The following is a 15944-nucleotide window of genomic DNA, read 5'->3' on the forward strand; positions in this document are numbered from 1 at the left end:
GGAGCAGCCCTCACCTGGGTGAGACGCAGGAAGCCCTGCGAGCCCCCTCGCCCCGCGGCTGCCTCACCTCGGCACAGAACGCAGTGGCTGTGAGCCGCAGGTTCGCCGAGCGGGAACGCAGCCAGTGGAAGAGCCGCTGCACCAGGCGCTGCGGGACCTGCTCCGCGCGCAGCAGCACACTGCGCACAGAGCACAACAGCCTTGTAGCACGTGCTCACACAGCATGGCCCCCCGGCACTGCTCCCAGCTGCGCCCACCCCGGTGCAGACGCCGCTTGCACTGGAGCAGAGCTCGGGGCAGGCCCCAGCTCCCAGCAGCCCTTCCTCTAGCACGGCCCCCACCAGGGGCTCTCACCTTGCCAGGAGACACACGCCGGCCGTGTGAGCCTGGGGCGCTGCCAAGGACGCCCACGCTCCCTGCTCCCGCAGCAGCCGCAGCCACCGGTGCTCCAGGCTCTTGGCCAGCACCAGCTCCAGGGCCTCCACAAACAGGCTGCAGGGAGAAGCCAAAGAAAGTTCCAGGCACAGCACTTTGTGGGAAGCTGCTCTTTAGCACAACCCCACGATGGATCCCAGCAGCAACACCCAGCTGAGTTGCAGAAACAGCCCAATGCCCAGTGCGCTGCCCTACAGAGCCCAGTCCCACCTACCACGGAGGCAGCCCAGCACCAGGGCAATAGGCAGGTGGCTCCTGCATAGCCATGGGCCGCACATGCAGATTCTGCCCCTGCCCCTGCTGCTCCTCACCTGCCCGGTGGGTCACTCCTACTCAGCTCTCTGAGGGACAGGTCCATGTCCTCCCCCAGTGTCTCGCTGAGCTGCTCCAGGAGGCTTGGAAGCAGCCAGGGAAGCAGGCGCTGAACCAGGGTGTCACTCCTCACTGCTGACACCACCTCACAGAGGGTGCGAGTGATCTACAGAGAAATTTAACCAAGAACCACCTGGTAAAACAAGGCACTTGCCCATGGACCACGTCCCCCTGACAGCCCAGGGGCTTTTACTCTCTCTAGTTCTCACTGCAGGGAGAGCCTTTCAGCCTGGCAACCGCAAGCTGTCCCAGCATCCCACGCTGCTATCACACCAGCTCAGCACCCCACAACGCTCCACGAGCCCTCACAAAGGGCAGGAATCCCGCTGGCACTCAAGCACTGCTTGGAAAGCACGTGCAAAGCGGCACGGCCGCCGGGGCTGCTGGACGTACCACGCGAGGCTCCAGGGCAGCCTGGCTGCTGCCCAGCTCCCCAGCGCAGCGGTTGATCCCGTCGCTCTTTCCCGCTGCCCCCAACTTTTGTGTTAAGTGGACCAGGATTGGGCAGCCCACGGTGCTTCTTCCCAGGCTCCTCCACACCTCTGCTGTGTTGCTGCAAAGGAACACATGCCAGCACGTGAGCCCACATCCCCGGCTACCCAAGGTACCCCTGGAGAAGCCATACACCCTCCTTGTGCCCATGGGCACTGCCAGTGCCCAGGTCCCGACAGGCACACTAGCTGCAGCGCTCAGCCTTGCGCGGGGCAAAAGCACTGGCTGCCGAGAGGGCCGCCCACGCAGGCGAGCCCCGCGGCTGGCTCTGACGGCAGTGGGAAGGGCGGCTGCACAGACCTGTCCATGGGCAGCGGTGTCTGCAGGAGGCTGCCCAGCACCGGCTCTTGGTGAGAGCGGCACAGCTGGACCATGGCCCGCAGCACCACGCGCCGGGGAGTGCTCAGCTGGGTGCTCCGCAGGCACGTGCACAGGATGAACACCAGCTCGGGCACCTGAAAGGAGGTGGGCGAGAAAGAAAGGCTCGGTGTGTCCTTTCCCCATTGTGCCTCAGGGCCAACACACTACTGCAGAGAACAGCCAAAGGCATCCTAAAAAATGCCTCCCTCACCTCCTCCTGGAATATGTTGCCAACACAATCCCCCAGGAAGGTCAGTGTCCACTGACCCGCAGCCTGCATGCACATGGGCCTGGAGCACAGCAGGCTCTCCATGATGCTGCTCACGAAGCCTGTGGCCTGGCCTTGTGGGAAATATTTGCACACAAGCTGGGGAGAAATCAGAAACACAAGCGAGCGTGTCGCAGGAGTTGCTCAGATGCAAAACATGTGTCCTGCAAGCAGCACTCCCACACACACGTGCACACAAACATATTATGGCCCCACTCGTGCTTTTTGAGGGCCAGGTACCTTGGCAATGTTGGTGGAGGTTGCCAGCAGAGACCCAGAGGTGACAGCGCTGAGCCTCTCGGACAGAGACGTGATCTGGGTCCACGGTGCCACGTCCATCTTTTCATCTGGAACTATCAGAAAGGGGAGTGACGTTGATGGGGAGCTATCAGAAAGGGCAGTGATGTTCATGGGGAGCCGACTCCCGGATCCCTGGGCACTGAGCAAGGACATGGGGGAGGCCTGCAAAGGCCACGCAAAGCCAGGGTCCCCCAAGGCCACACAGTGGCTTTGCAAGCTGGACAAGGTACTACGGCACAGGGGAAGAGGGCCTGGTGCTGGGCTCCTTCCTGCAGGGAGCAGCAGGGGCAGCCCTGCCTATTCCTCTCACCAACTCTCTGGAGAAGGAGGCAGAGGCAGGTCGCTGCCCGCCGACGGGATGCGGCTGACTCCTCGCATGTCAGAGGCCCCAGCAGTCCCACCAAGGAGCCAAACTCTTGGCAGGCACCGCCTCGCTGCGGGAGCAAGACACAGGCACAAAGGTCACCAGCATCGCCACGGCCGCTGGCCCTCTCCCGACTGCAGCGCCCCGAGCACTGGCGGAGCCGGGTGGGAACAAGGGGCCACCCCGCAGCCCTGGAATACCCAGAACCCGCCGCCCGCCCACGCAGAGCTCCCGGCACAGGGTCCCCGCTCACCCTCTGCTCGTGCCTCTCTTTGCAGGTGCCCAGCACCTGCACACACACTTCCAGTGCTCCGTCCCGCTCACACAGGTGGGCCGAGGTGAGCCAGCGCCGCAGGACCTGCCACGACAGCGCCTGTCTCACCATGGCCTGAATTTTGCCCTACACCCCTCCGCAGGGACCCTGCTGCTTTTGTGGCCCTGCTTTCTCCGGGCACCGCGTGAGGAGCCCTTGCCGGGGCCACCTTCCCACTCCAGGCTCTCGCCATGGGCAGCCTTCATTTGTGCATCAGCCCTTGCTCACAGCCGCACAAGTGGGAGAAGCTCTGCTCATCTAGGGGACTGCAGGACACTGCAAGCTGCCTGCAAGAACGTTGCTGCAGACGGGAAAAGCGTGGATGCAAACCTAGGGTGAGGGGGCCTGAAGCTAGGACCATTTCACTTCCCACTGATGCGCACGGATAGTACCGAGTTAGAGAAGAGCTCCCCTCCACGGACCAGGCCCGCAGGTGTGATTCCCGCAGCTCTGCCGTGTTCTGGCAGCAGCAACGCCTTCCTCGCTGCCCCAGGGCACTCACCTGCACCACGTCCCCCAGGCAGATGGGGACCGGCTCTGCCTGCTGGAGGGCTGCCATGAGCTGTGCCAGGGCTCGCAGGGATGGGGCCTGTCACCAGAAAGCAGAGGAGAGGCCATGTACCCCACAAAGACGCCACAGCAGCCAGTGGGATTCCCATTCCCAGCGTGGGGTGCCTGGTGCTGGCTCCCCGCTCAGGGGTGACCCAGCAGGCCAGCACCTACCACTATGTGTGAAGCCGCCACCATCGTCTCCCCTCTCACATGCAGCTGTTCCGGGCAGGGAAGGCACAGGATGGCCTGGCAGCACTGAGCCAGGAGGCTGCACTTTTCCCTCCTGCTCAGACAGGGTGTCAGCTTGCTGAAAGGAGAGAAGGGCAGAGAACATAGAAAGGGGGCTTACTAGCACTCCCCAGAGTGAGGCAGAGGACAACTGCCTTTGGCCCAATCCACAACCCAAACCCAGTGCCCGCAGCCCCAGCCAGACCAGCCAGCGGTGCTGGGACACACACTGGCATCCACAGTGCCAGGAACAGACCCTACCTCAACTGCTCCATGGCCATGAGGGCCCGGGGCTGCACCGGGGACTCCCGCGGCTCCTCCTGAATCACCTCCTGAAAGGCACAGACAGACAGGCACAGGGTGGGCAGGGGTCAGGAGAGCGGGAGGGAGCTCCTGCCAGGCCGAGCCACGGGCTGAGCTGCCCGAGCCCACAGACACCAGCCCTGTCACCCCCTCATGACTCCCACAGAGGCTCTACAGGAAAAGGCAGCAGCTCTGCAGTGCCGGGACGCACTCTGCTCCCCCACTGCAGCCCCAGCGCCAGCCCCTATGCGCCCTGCCCGCTGGGGATGCAGCTCGTGGCCGTCAGGAGCTTGCATACCACCCTGCAAGAGCATCGCGCTCCTGTGCAAACCCACCCCATGGCACAGCCCTTGGCTCCCCTGCACTGCACTCACCACCAGGGTCTGCAGCAGCTCCCGCTTGCAGCAGAGCTCAAACCTGGGGCTGCCGCCTGCAGCCTGCAGGGCAAGGCTGATCTCCGTGATGCTCTGCACCAGGGAGAGCCTCAGCTGCGCGTCCTGATGCCAGGGGAGACAAAGAGGCTTTCAGCCAGGGCCCCAGGGTGGGAAGGGCAGCGGGGCTGGGGCTAATCTGCCTCTAAGAGCAGCGCAGGGAGGACATGGTGCCCTCTGGGGGCCCTGCAGCACCCTGGGCACCTGCCCCCCAACACGGAAACGTCCCCTCCCTCTCCCTTGCTGGCAAGGAGCCTCCCATGGGAGGGGAAGCTGCTGCTCCAGGTGCTGCCTGGGAAGACCCCGTGCATCGCGGACACGGGCAGCAGGCTGAGCAGCGCTCGCCTGGCTGCAGCAGCAGAGGTGCGTGACGGGAGGAGCAGGAGGGGCTGCAGCTGGCAGCACCCACACGCCTCTGCCCCACGCTGCGAGCTCCCACCTGGCAGCCCTCTCTGTAGAGCCCCAGCACGTTGCTCACGATGTCTCTCTCAACGTGGGCCAGCAGCTGCTCCCTGGGGGCGCGCAGCGACATCCGCCCGTAGGTGACCATGAGTGCGGCGCGAGCAGCGCGTGTCCTCACCGTGTCGCCCTGCCGGGGGATCACCAGAGAAGCACCGAGATGTCAGCCCGCTGCCCGGCTCTGCCCCGAGACTTCGTGTGCTCCTAAGGCAGGAGCTGCCCCTGCCCCAACAGCGGCACCTCCCAGCAGGGGCACCCTGGGCCCTTTACCTTCTGGGCTTTCAAAGTTCCCAGGAACTCCTTCACGCAGGCCAAGGCAAGCGAGAAGTGGCTCTCGGCACAGCGCGACACAACTGAGACCATTCCCTGCAAGGCAGCAGAAACAGGGAGTCGCTCCCAGCCCAGCACCCAGCCGTGACCAGCTCCAGTGGTCAGGAAGGACCTTTCCGCAAGGAAAGAACCACAAACAGGACACCAGCTGTGCTGGAGCAGGGTCACACAGACCCCCTGCGCCCCAGGCACACGCAGGAGACACCCTGCCGCACAGCAGGGCAGTGCGAGGAGCCCTCACCTGCGCCTCCCACAGCTCCAGGAAGTTGGCTGCTTGCAGGTGCTTCAGGGTCTGCTCTCGCACGTGGCGCAGACACCCGCAAGCTGCCAGGGCCGTGCCGAGAGCCTTGTACAGGAAGCGCTGCAAGAGGAGAGGCCAGGCCCCAGCTGCAGGGACAGCCCTGCCCGGCGGGACAGGGCCAGGCCGCAGCGGTGCCACCGTGCCGAGAGCCGCACAGGCGCCTGCGGCAGCAGCCCCAACTGCATGCGCTGGCCAGCCCGGCACAGCCACCAGCCCGGCACGGAGGGGAGAGCAAGCGCCTTCCTGGGCAGCGAGAGCAGCAGGGACAGGAGCCCGCTGGACGGAGCAGCCCCGCCAGCCCGTGTGTGGGCCCCGGCCTCCCAGGGCTCTGCTGGTGCCGCAGCCCTCAGGGCGCCCCAGCAGCGGCAGCGACACCGCGCAGGGAACAAACCTTCTCCCAGGACAGGCGGGGAGAGCTGCCCAGCTGCTGGCTCAGCTCCTGGCTCAGGCCCACGATCCAGACGTCGCTCCCGATGGCTTCCAGCGACGTTTGCAGGAACTAGGGCAGAGGGGGACATGAAGCAAACACCCCCTGCCCTTGCCTGGGCCCTTTTGCACACCTAATGGGCAGAGTTCCCTAACCAGCCCTCTAAAATCTGCCTCTGTCTCTCCCCCAACACGACGCTTGAGCCCGGGGAATTGGCAGGAGCTTGTGCTGCTCAGTGTCCAAAAAGGGAGCCCCCAGGTTCCTCCCAACACTCTTCCACACCCTGGGCGCCCGATCCAGCTGTGGCCCCCACACACATGCTGTACCTTCAGCACAAGGCTCTCCCACTCAGCCACATCCAGGGAGCTGGCGGTTGTTCCTGCAAAGCCCAAGGAGGCAGACCCTGTGCTCTCAGCGCCCTGAGCCCCCAGCAGAGCCCCAGGGTCTCCTTTGCAATCCAACAGCCCAAAGGCTCAGCCCAGGGGGCTGACGAGCATCCCTAAACCTGGCACCATTCTCCAGTGCCAAGCTGGGAGCTGACGGTGTTTTGCTGCGTCCTCTGCTGCCAGCCTGTCCCTGGCAGCGACACTTTACCTGCCAGGTGCTGCAGCAGCAGGGGGATCTCTACAGCCCAGCTCATTCCCACGGCTCTGTGGATCATGCCAGGGAGCACCTGCAGAAGCTGCAGGGCCGCAGCGCCACGGCCACCGCCCGCATGCGGAGCCACCGCCGCCGTCACCTAGCAGAGCGCGAGAGAGACGGGGGGCTCGCACCCGCCTCGGAAGCCGCGGCTGCGCCGCAGGCAGCCAGGCAGGCAGGCAGGGAGCCCCAGGCGCCTCTCGCACACTCCTGCCTCCTCCCGAGGTGCCTGCACCGGCCTCGGCACCATCTCTCCCACCCTCAGCCCGGCCACGAAAGCTCCTTCCCCGCTCCTCGAACTCACCAGCAGGCGAGCCAGCAGCGCCTGGGGAGCCGGCAGAGCCGCTGTGGGCACAAAGGAAGGCAGCGTGAGATTCCCAGCCCCTCAGGCCCTGCCTGTGCTGCTTCCCGTGCTGCCACGCAGGGCTAAAGGGCACCCTGGCCACAGCGCCTGCACAGCGGCACTGCCGGGTTCCTGGCGCTGTGCACACAGGGACAAGGGCAGCCCTGGTATGGCAGGAACCAGCCCCAGGGCCCCAGAGAGCTGCAAGCAGCAGTGCCCAGCGCCTCCGCCGGGAAGGGCCGCATGGAAAGAGCCCTCACGCCTGGCAGCGGACACTGCTCTGTCCTCTGCAGCCCCGCGCCTCCCGCAAGGGCCTGGCAGGGCTGCAGGGACACGCGCTGTCCCGCGCCACCAGCCCGGCACTGCTGCCCGGCACATGCTGCTCCCCACCTTGCTCCTCAGGCTCCAGGGCCTTGGGCTCCCCGCGCTCAGTCTCCTGGTGCTTCTCGGCCAGGGCGCACAGGCAGCGGCACAGTGGCACAAGCAAGCCCGTGTACTGCACTGGCACCACGTAGTGCAGCAGCTTCGGCCACAGGAGCTGCGGACAAGAACCAGGCCATTTGGCATGAGGGCATTCCTGCCTGTCCGTCCCAGTCCCTGCGTCATTTCCATGTCTCCAGCCCTGGCCTGGGCCCTTGGCCTCGCTCCTTCACGAGCTCAGGAGCTCTGCTCCTGCTCTGCCCTCCTCCTCCCCCTCCTGCCCCTCTCCCTGCCGCGCTTCGCACCCCTTTCCCTCTCCCTCGCTCTGGCTGCCTGCTGAGAGCGGCTGGCACACCTCTGCCCCCGGGGCAGCTCCCTTCCCTGTGGCAAAGGGATGTGGGAGCCACTCGGCCTTGCCAGCCCCTCCCAAAGTCTCTATGGGCTACGGGATGCAGCCAAGGCGCGTGCCCAGCGGTGCTCATGCACTGCAGCACGCACAGGATGAGCGAGTCTGGCCACACAGAGCTCACACCCAGCTCTCCCTGATTGCTTTCATGCCTAAGGTGGGCGTCCCGGTGCACATGGCGAGAACAACTCACTTGGGCTACCGCTCCATTGGAGACATCCAGCGTGCTGACCATGTGCCAGCACAGGCGCCGAATGGCCCGTTCTTCATGTGCTTCCGCAGCACAAAGATTCCCTGTAGCCTGCGGGACAGGGTGGCAAATATTTGTCACTGCCCCTTCCCAGGCCCCACGGTGCCTGGCAATGGAGAGGACCCCCACCACGGCACCGGTACTGCCAGCCCGGCTGCGCTGGGCTCCGCTCCTTCAGGGAGACCCATGACAGTGCGGCACAGCCACAAGGTGCAGCCGTGGCGCTGCGCTCTGCCTTACCAGCCTGCCCGAGGCACGGCAGAACTCGCTGAAGAGATGCCCCACCACGTCCCACGACGAGCAGCCCAGGCCGCTGGAGCGCAGCAGCTCCCCGATGAAGTGCAGGACGGCCATCCTCACCTGCAGGCAGGGCAGGCTGCCGTCACGAGCCGGCCCCAAGCCCCAGGGAAGCTGCCTGCGCTGCGCTGCAGCCCCTCTGCCCAGGCCGGGATGAGGAGGCGACAACAGTAGCCCTTGCTCTGCTGCTGCTGCTGCCGCCAGCCTCCTGCCCCAGAGCCTGCCTCCGCCTATGGCAAAGGCCTGGCCAGGCTCTGCCTTGGAACAGCCCTGCTCTGCCCTGCAATGGCCCTGTCCAGACCAGCTCACCTGGCACGTGGGGTCGTGGCACACGGACTCGGCGAGTTTGACAAACAGGGCCAGGTTCTCCCGCACGGCAGGCACTGCAAGAGACACGGAGAGGCGGTGCTGAAACCAAGTCCCCATTTCCGCAGGGATTTCACACAGCTCCCTGGCTTCCCACACACAAGCAGGGCAGAAAAAGGGTGCCAGCCTGTGCCTCAAAGGAAGCAGCACATTCCCAGGGGGATGCTGATCTTTTTGCTGCCTGGCCTACTGACCATCAGAGCGGACCAGAGCTTGCAGCACTCCCACAGCTGCTACACGATCGGCCTTGCTCCCGTTCCTCAGTTTGAAATAAAGGAAGACGATTGTCTCCTCGGGGCAGATTTGGGCTGTGGGGAAGAAAGAAATCCTGCTGGTCAGGAGAGCCCAGCGTCTTCCCACGTGTGCAGCTTTGCGAGAGCTGCGGTGATGCTGCAATGCGGCCCTGGCTCTCCTCTCCTTACCCTGCAGCACCATGCAGCGGCACAGCTCTGCCCTGTGCTTGGGCCGGGGCGGATCAATCTCGTCACAGAGCTGTGGGAACAAAGTGTTTTTCAGAGCAGGTTGCACTGGCAGAGAGGGGGACAGAAAGGAAACCTCTCGCAGACATCTCTGGGTGAGGAGCCACGCGCCAAGCGCAGCGCCCTGGGCACACGCAGGGCTGGGCAGCAGCCGAGGCGCCGCCAGGCCTTACCTGCTCCTGCACAGCAGCACTGACGGCCTGCAGGTGGGCCCGTGGCCCGCGGCTCTGAATGCCAGCCACAGCTGCCAGGAAACGGCCCAGGCTCTGCAAGGGAGCGCGGCAGGGAGAGGGCAGCAGTTACCGCGAGCCTCCAGGAAGGCAGAAACAGGCGTCGCTGGGAAAACCACGGCCTGAACGCACTCACAGAGCTCTTCACACACCCGCGGCCCTGGGAGGCACCGCAGGGTCCCCTGCGGAGCCACGTGCCCCAGCCACTCAACGCGCCCTCCCAGCCCTTCTGCCCTGCTGCTTTCTGCCAGCAGGAGCCCGGGAAGCCGCAGGGCGCCGTTCCCTCTTCCCATCTCCAAGGGACTCAGCTCCTGCTGGCGCCCTGCAACCCCCCGACACCTCATTGCTCCCCCGCCGGCCCTGGCCACGCCGTGCCCCGCACAGTGCCTCACCATGGTCACACCAAGGGGCTCTCGGACCTCTCGGTATTGGTGCAGCAGCCAGAGCAGCTGCTCCCAGGCGCGCTGGCAGTACTGCTCCGCGTGCAGCAGGACGGCCATCATGGCACCCACTGCCCTGAGCACGGCCTGCTTGGCCTGCCAAGGGAAAGCAAGACGCCGCCACATGCAGGGATGAGGCTCTCTCCAGCACTCGCCTCCCCACGAGACACCCAGCCTGCACTTCCCGCACAGGGCTCTCCTTTTCCTCTCAGTCCCGGCAAGAAGGCCTCGCTCGCCGGCACAGGGAGCGTTTCCTCCCACCACCCCCAGCTGCCCTGCTAGAAGGCCCCAGCATTCGCCTCTTGCCTGCCCCAAGTGCTTGGCCCAGGGCTACTGCACGGATGTCCCCTCCTGCCTGTCAGCACCGCTCACGTCGGCGCTCCCTGAAGGCTCCCGGCTCGGGATGCTTTCCAACCAGCCTGCTCCCTCCAAGCCCTCACCCGGCCCCGTGCACAGCCCCGCTGGCCCCTGCGGACGTCCCCGTGGCTGCCCATGGCTGCGAGGGCAGCAAGGCTCACCTCTTCCTCCTTGCACCGCTGCCAGTGTCTGCCCATGTAGCAGAAGAGCGGGTAAACCGGGGCGCAGAGCTGGGTGGCCTCCAGGCGAGGGAAGACCTGTTTGTCCCACTCATGCAGGTACCCGGCTATCCCGCTGCACCACTGCTCCAGAACTGCAGCACAGGAAGGGAAACAGGATCGCCTCAAAACCTCTGACCAGCACCACACATTGCAGTGGCCCCCAGGCCTCCTTCCACCCACTATGGCCTTGCAAGGGTGGCACGGAGATCTGGCTTCAGAGACACCCTGCGCCATGGCACGAGACGGCCGGGTGGAAACGCTGCCTTGCTTCTCCCTTCTTCCACCCCCGCACACCTTCTCCTGCCCAAGGCTTAGCTCCCCTCCAACACTGCCCGCTGCAGCCCCAGCCTCTTCCTGCCCCCAGCGTTTGCCCCTCAGCGCAAGCTTCACGGTTTTGGCCCTTTTTTCCTGGGCTCTGCCTTTAAGCCCACAAACAGCAAAGCAGGCTGTGCTTGATGAAAGGGAAGGGAAGGGAACAGGGGAGCCCAGGCTGGGCAGAGCGTGGCCAAAGGCAGCTGAACCGGGAGGCACACGTGGCAGCAGAGGCCGGGCAGGGAGCCAGGAGCTCCTCCGGCCAGCGGCACCCAGTGCCGTCGGCTCCGGCCGCGGAGTCGCTGTCGGCAGCGCCGCAGCACCGACACTCACCGTCGCAGACGAGACGCAGCGTGCGGCCGCTCCCCGCCGCGCTCAGCACGTGCTGCAGGGCCGACAGCGTGCTCCCCGCAAAGGGCACGCACTGCAGGGCTGCAGAGAGAGCAGCGTGTGGGCAGCCCTGGCCACCCAGAGCCGCGGCGGCCAACGGGCTCCATCTCCCGGCACCGCTGCCAGGACAGCCCTGGGCCAGGGGGAGAGCCCGCTGCAGGGAGGCTCCTGCCAGGCCACTTGTGTGCCAGCCACCTTCCTCGAGGGGCACGGGGAGTGGGGAAGACCTAAACTGGGGAGGACAGTGTGGGGCACAGCCTGGTGTGTTGGCTCTTTGCTGGTTTCCCTCTGGTGCAGCCCTGGTCTTTGGGGCAGGGCTAGGAGTCCGTTCTCCTGCTTGGCACCTGCTGGCACCCAGCTGGGGGGCCCTACCATAGCGGGCAGCCACGTTGCGCAGCGTGATGAGGACGAACTCCTCCGACATCTCCTGCAGGGTTTGCAGGTGGCCCTGTAGCGCCGACACCACATCTCGCAGATGGCTGCGGGCCAGCGCCACCAGGACGTCGCTAGCGGCCGCCCTCACAGCAAGCGGCGCATCCTGGAAGAAGCATTTTGCATGTGGCAGGAGCGGGACTGACCCTCTGCCAGGGCTCGGCCTCCAGGCAGGACACACAGGCGCTAGTGGGGCTCCCGCTGTGCCTTGCGCACACGCAGCCCCACAGCTCCTCTTTGCACATCCCTTGGCCCCACACCAGAACGCGTCGCGAAGCTCCTGCACAGGACGGCCGGGACGGGGACCAGCACCTGAGGTCACCCTCAGAGAGAACGAGCTCACCTGCGCCGCTCGCAGGTCCTTCAATGCCACCGCTACGGCTCTGTCCACAACAGAGCTCTGCAGGTGGCTCTCCTCGCCCCGTAAGACGCCCTCCAGCTTGCGGTAGGTCTCCTCCGCTCTGCCATCCTGGGGGCACAGGGACACAGCAGCCATGGGACGTGCTGCCCCACACACAGCAGCTCGGCCACGCCGATGCCAGGGAGCAGCTGCTGGCACTGCTCAGCCGTCGGCAGCGGGCGAGAAGCCCTGCTCTGTGACCTCCTCGTGCGAACCCAAATCCTAATGTGGACACCCAAGCCCAGAGATGCTGCCACCTCCTGCCATCACGGAGGGCGCGAGGGATTGTCCACGCAGCATCCATGTTTTGGAACGAGGTGCAGCCCAAAGTGAGAGGCAGCATCGCGGGAGATAAGTCTGCGGCACCCAGGGAAGTCAGGGTGCTGCAGGGAGCCCTCGAACCCCACGGAGCCCATCAAGACACCCCTGCTCACCTCGGCGTCTTGCAGGCGGTCCAACAGCGAGGTCACGATGGCAGCAAAGGTAGTAATGGCCACAGGAACAGAGCTGGCCACACTCCCGCCATCCTCACCACGTGCAGGTCTCGACCGGGCACCTGCACAAGTGAAGCAACCTGGAAGGAAAGCAGCACCGGCTTTGTGTCACTCCAGCAGCCGTAGGGACAGAGCCCAGCTCAGGGCAAGAGCCTGCACAGCTGGAGCATGGGGCGACAGGAGAGGCCGCTGGCGCCAGCGCTGCTCAGGCTGGGGAAGAGGAGGCTGCAGCAGCTCGGGGCCGGCCCCAGGGGCTCAGGCACGCTCTGCCCAAGCCTGGAACGTGGGCGCTGGCAGGTTCCGTCGCCCCCGTGAGACGCTGAGCGCGGGGACGCCCCCACCTCGGAGCGCTCGCAGCACCCCCATCGCGGCACGACTCCCTCTGCGGATGCACTGCTCCAGCAGCACCTCCTCCCACGGGAATCACAAGCCACTGACGCAGCAGCAGTGCCGGGAGGGACAGGTCACCCGCGGGGGCCACTGTGACCTGTGGGGACCGCTGTGACGCCTCACAGAGGGCTGCTGGCAACGTGGGCATGGGCAGGGACGGAGTGACAGACACTGGGGCCTCCTGTTCCCTAAACTTGGCACTGCCCCAGGCTCCAGCACTCACAGTTGCTCCTTGGCCCCCAGCCCTTCTGAGTGGTGACTGTCCCTTGCCATTGCACAGGGGCAATCGCTCTAGCAGAAAGAACCCAGGAGCTGCTCAGGCCTCTGCTCACACAAGTGCCAGGTCATTCGGCTGCCTGGGAAGCCTCGCGGACACCCAGAACCTGATGGCATCAGGTCACAAGCTGCCAAGACTGTGGCTGCCAATTGCATGCAAAGCCTGGCAAGCAGAAGGAAAAGTAGGGCTGTGCAACACGCAGCGTCTTGCCTTCTGGACTCAGAGGGGAAAAGACTTGCTGTGGGACCTGTCACAGCAAGAAGGAAGGGGAAAAAGACTGCAGTGTCTTTGACAAGGAGGAATTTGTGTTTGCAGCATTGCTTTTCCCTCGGTTTGCCAGGCTTTGCATGCAATTGCCAGACATGCTCTGCCAACTGACGGGGCGGAGGGCAACGGACAGAACCAGGCATCAATGGAAAGAATGGTCTTATTTCACTGTTAATATTAAGACAATACAGAAATGAAATGGTACATTTAACAAAACATTAACCTTACTACACACTTGGTTTTAGCAACAGACAAAATAAGCAAGGTAATGACCTACCCATTACTGTACGAGAAAGAGAATAGAGAATGTGAGGCAGTGATGAGGAGGCCGCTGTCCGGGGGTCAGCCAGGTAGATGCCCAGGAAGAGCAAGAAGTGCAAGAGCTGCAGCTCCCATGTGTCTACGAATGGCAGGAGGAGGAACTCATTCAGGGAGCTGTTGTTGGACATTTGTTGTCCCCAGCATGGGAGACTGACCAAGAAAGAAAAAGATAGAGACAAGTCAGGATCACACTTTTAAAAGGGAAAAAAAATAATGTAATAAAATATTTCCCATGTTATTTAAAATCGCACATTGCTTCTCTCTTTATTGGTAGAGTCTTTGCGTGGTTCCCTTCACCAAAAGAGTCAGGGTGGTAGGGACCTCCAAGGATCAGCTATTCCACACACGCACGTGCACACGCACACCATGCAAGCGTAGTCCCCTAGAGCAGGTTGCACACGATTGTGCGCACACCCATTTGCACACAGTTAACAAGCTTTTTTCCTTACGCAAATGAACTTCCTGTGTTTCATTTTGTGCCTACTGCCTCTTCTGCTGTGGCTGGACACCAGTGAAGAACAGTCTGTCTCCATCCTCTTGACACCTGCCCTTGGCTAAGGAGGCCCAATTCTCTCAGTCTTTCCTTGTAAGAGAGATGCTCCAGGGCTCTCCACGGGTCTCCCTGCAGCAGTGCAATGTCTCTCTTGTACTGGGGAGGTCTCAGAACTGGGCACACTGCTCCAGAAGTTGCCTCCCCAGGGCTGTGTAGGGCCACACTGATGGCTGCCGCATCATTGATGGCCCATACTTACCTTGTTGTCCTGCAGGGCTCCCAGCTCCTTCTCTGCAGAGCTTCTCTCCAGCAGCAGGTCAACTCCCAGGCTGCCCTGGTGCAGGCGCTTCTTCATGCCTCGGGCCAGGACCCAGTACCTTGAGCTTGCACTCAAGGAGGTGCCCGTCCATGGCTGCACAACAATAAATGCCTGCCAGAAGAGGAAAGCTATGGGAGATGCCAGGATGGAGCCCTCAGCAGTTCCTTCCAGACCCCCTTCCAGACAGGAGCCCTTCTGGCTGTCCCTGACAACCCCTGCCACATTCAACTCAAAGGATTAAAAGGAAGGCACTCTACATAAGTCAACATAAACCTTGAGTTTTCTTGCCATGTATGCAAAGTAGATATAAATATAAAACACTGTACTGAGCAGTCCAAGGATAAAGAATGATCATGGTCTGTTCTGCTTGGTCTAATGATGTTTCCTCCTGTGCTACCAAGATGCAGGGGACTTCTGTTTTACTTACTTTTAAAGAACGTGATTCATCCTTATCCTGCCACACGACTGCAGGGCACTGCACACAGCAACCATTGGGAGTAGCAGCCAAGACGAAGGGAGGCAAGAGCAAGAGCTTGGGGCATCCACTGAGGCAGCTCTGCTGAAAAGAAAATACCCAGGAATCAGCCCTTTGCCACAGGAGCTCCAGGCTGCCTGTCTCGCACCATCTCCCATTCCGAACTGTTTTTGTGCTCCGCATGTGTGAGGACTCTCAACACTCTTGCAAAGAGCACTGCTCAAGCAAGGGAGACCACTCCAAGAGTGACAAGCCAGAGAAAGTAGGCTGAAGGAAAAGCTGGAAGGTGTTAGGAAAAATCTTCATGTCATTTTCCTTAACAGGGTCCACCTCCAGCTTTCTGCTTTATCCCAAAGATACAACATGCTTCTGTATAAGATGATCTTCTCAGTATTCCAGCTCTAGGTGGGGGCCTCCTCAGAGGGAAATTCCCAATGGAAATTCCCCTGTATATTTAAAGCCCTGCCGGTTAACTTCTTTCCCATTCTCCACCGATTGGTTGTAGCAATGACTGGCCCATGCCAGGGCATTGCCCACTCCTGACCTTGGTGGGGTGGCCATGGTGCTTCTAGGAGACAGGCCTGACTGCTCTTCTTGCCTTCTCCCCCGCAGAATGGCTGCTGCTCACTGAGGCAGGCAGGGCTTGAGGGCCAGTCTCCACCAGCCCCCAGATGCAACCGCAGGGCTTTGAAAAATCTGCTTGTGGGGCTGCTGTGGGCCAAGCAAGCTCCCGTGCCCATGGCAGACAACGAGCCTGCCATGTGTTGGCCAAGGAAGATGGTTGACTGAGAGTCATTCTTTCATTTCAGAGCACTTCTGGCTGGTGTATGCACAATCAGCCTTATCTCCCCCTGAGAATGCAGCCATCAGGACTCTTATTAATGATTAATACCTGAGTGGGGGAAGAAATCAGGGAGCTACCCACCAGGATCAGGTGTGTCACTGGTGGTTAACACCTGAATAGGGCTATGTGTGAACAGTCAGGTTGAGC

General features: G+C 62.9%; 1 pseudogene; it reads right to left on the reverse strand.

Moving 5' to 3' along the window:
• Positions 1-10: 10 nt before the first annotated feature.
• Positions 11-9883, reverse strand: LOC148591756 (maestro heat-like repeat-containing protein family member 2B; annotated as a pseudogene).
• Positions 9884-15944: the final 6061 nt, after the last annotated feature.

This window comes from Tinamus guttatus, unplaced genomic scaffold, assembly GCF_059628265.1.
Source record: "Tinamus guttatus ecotype Peru unplaced genomic scaffold, ASM5962826v1 Tinamus_guttatus_pri_ptg000712l, whole genome shotgun sequence".
Lineage (NCBI taxonomy): Eukaryota > Metazoa > Chordata > Aves > Tinamiformes > Tinamidae > Tinamus > Tinamus guttatus.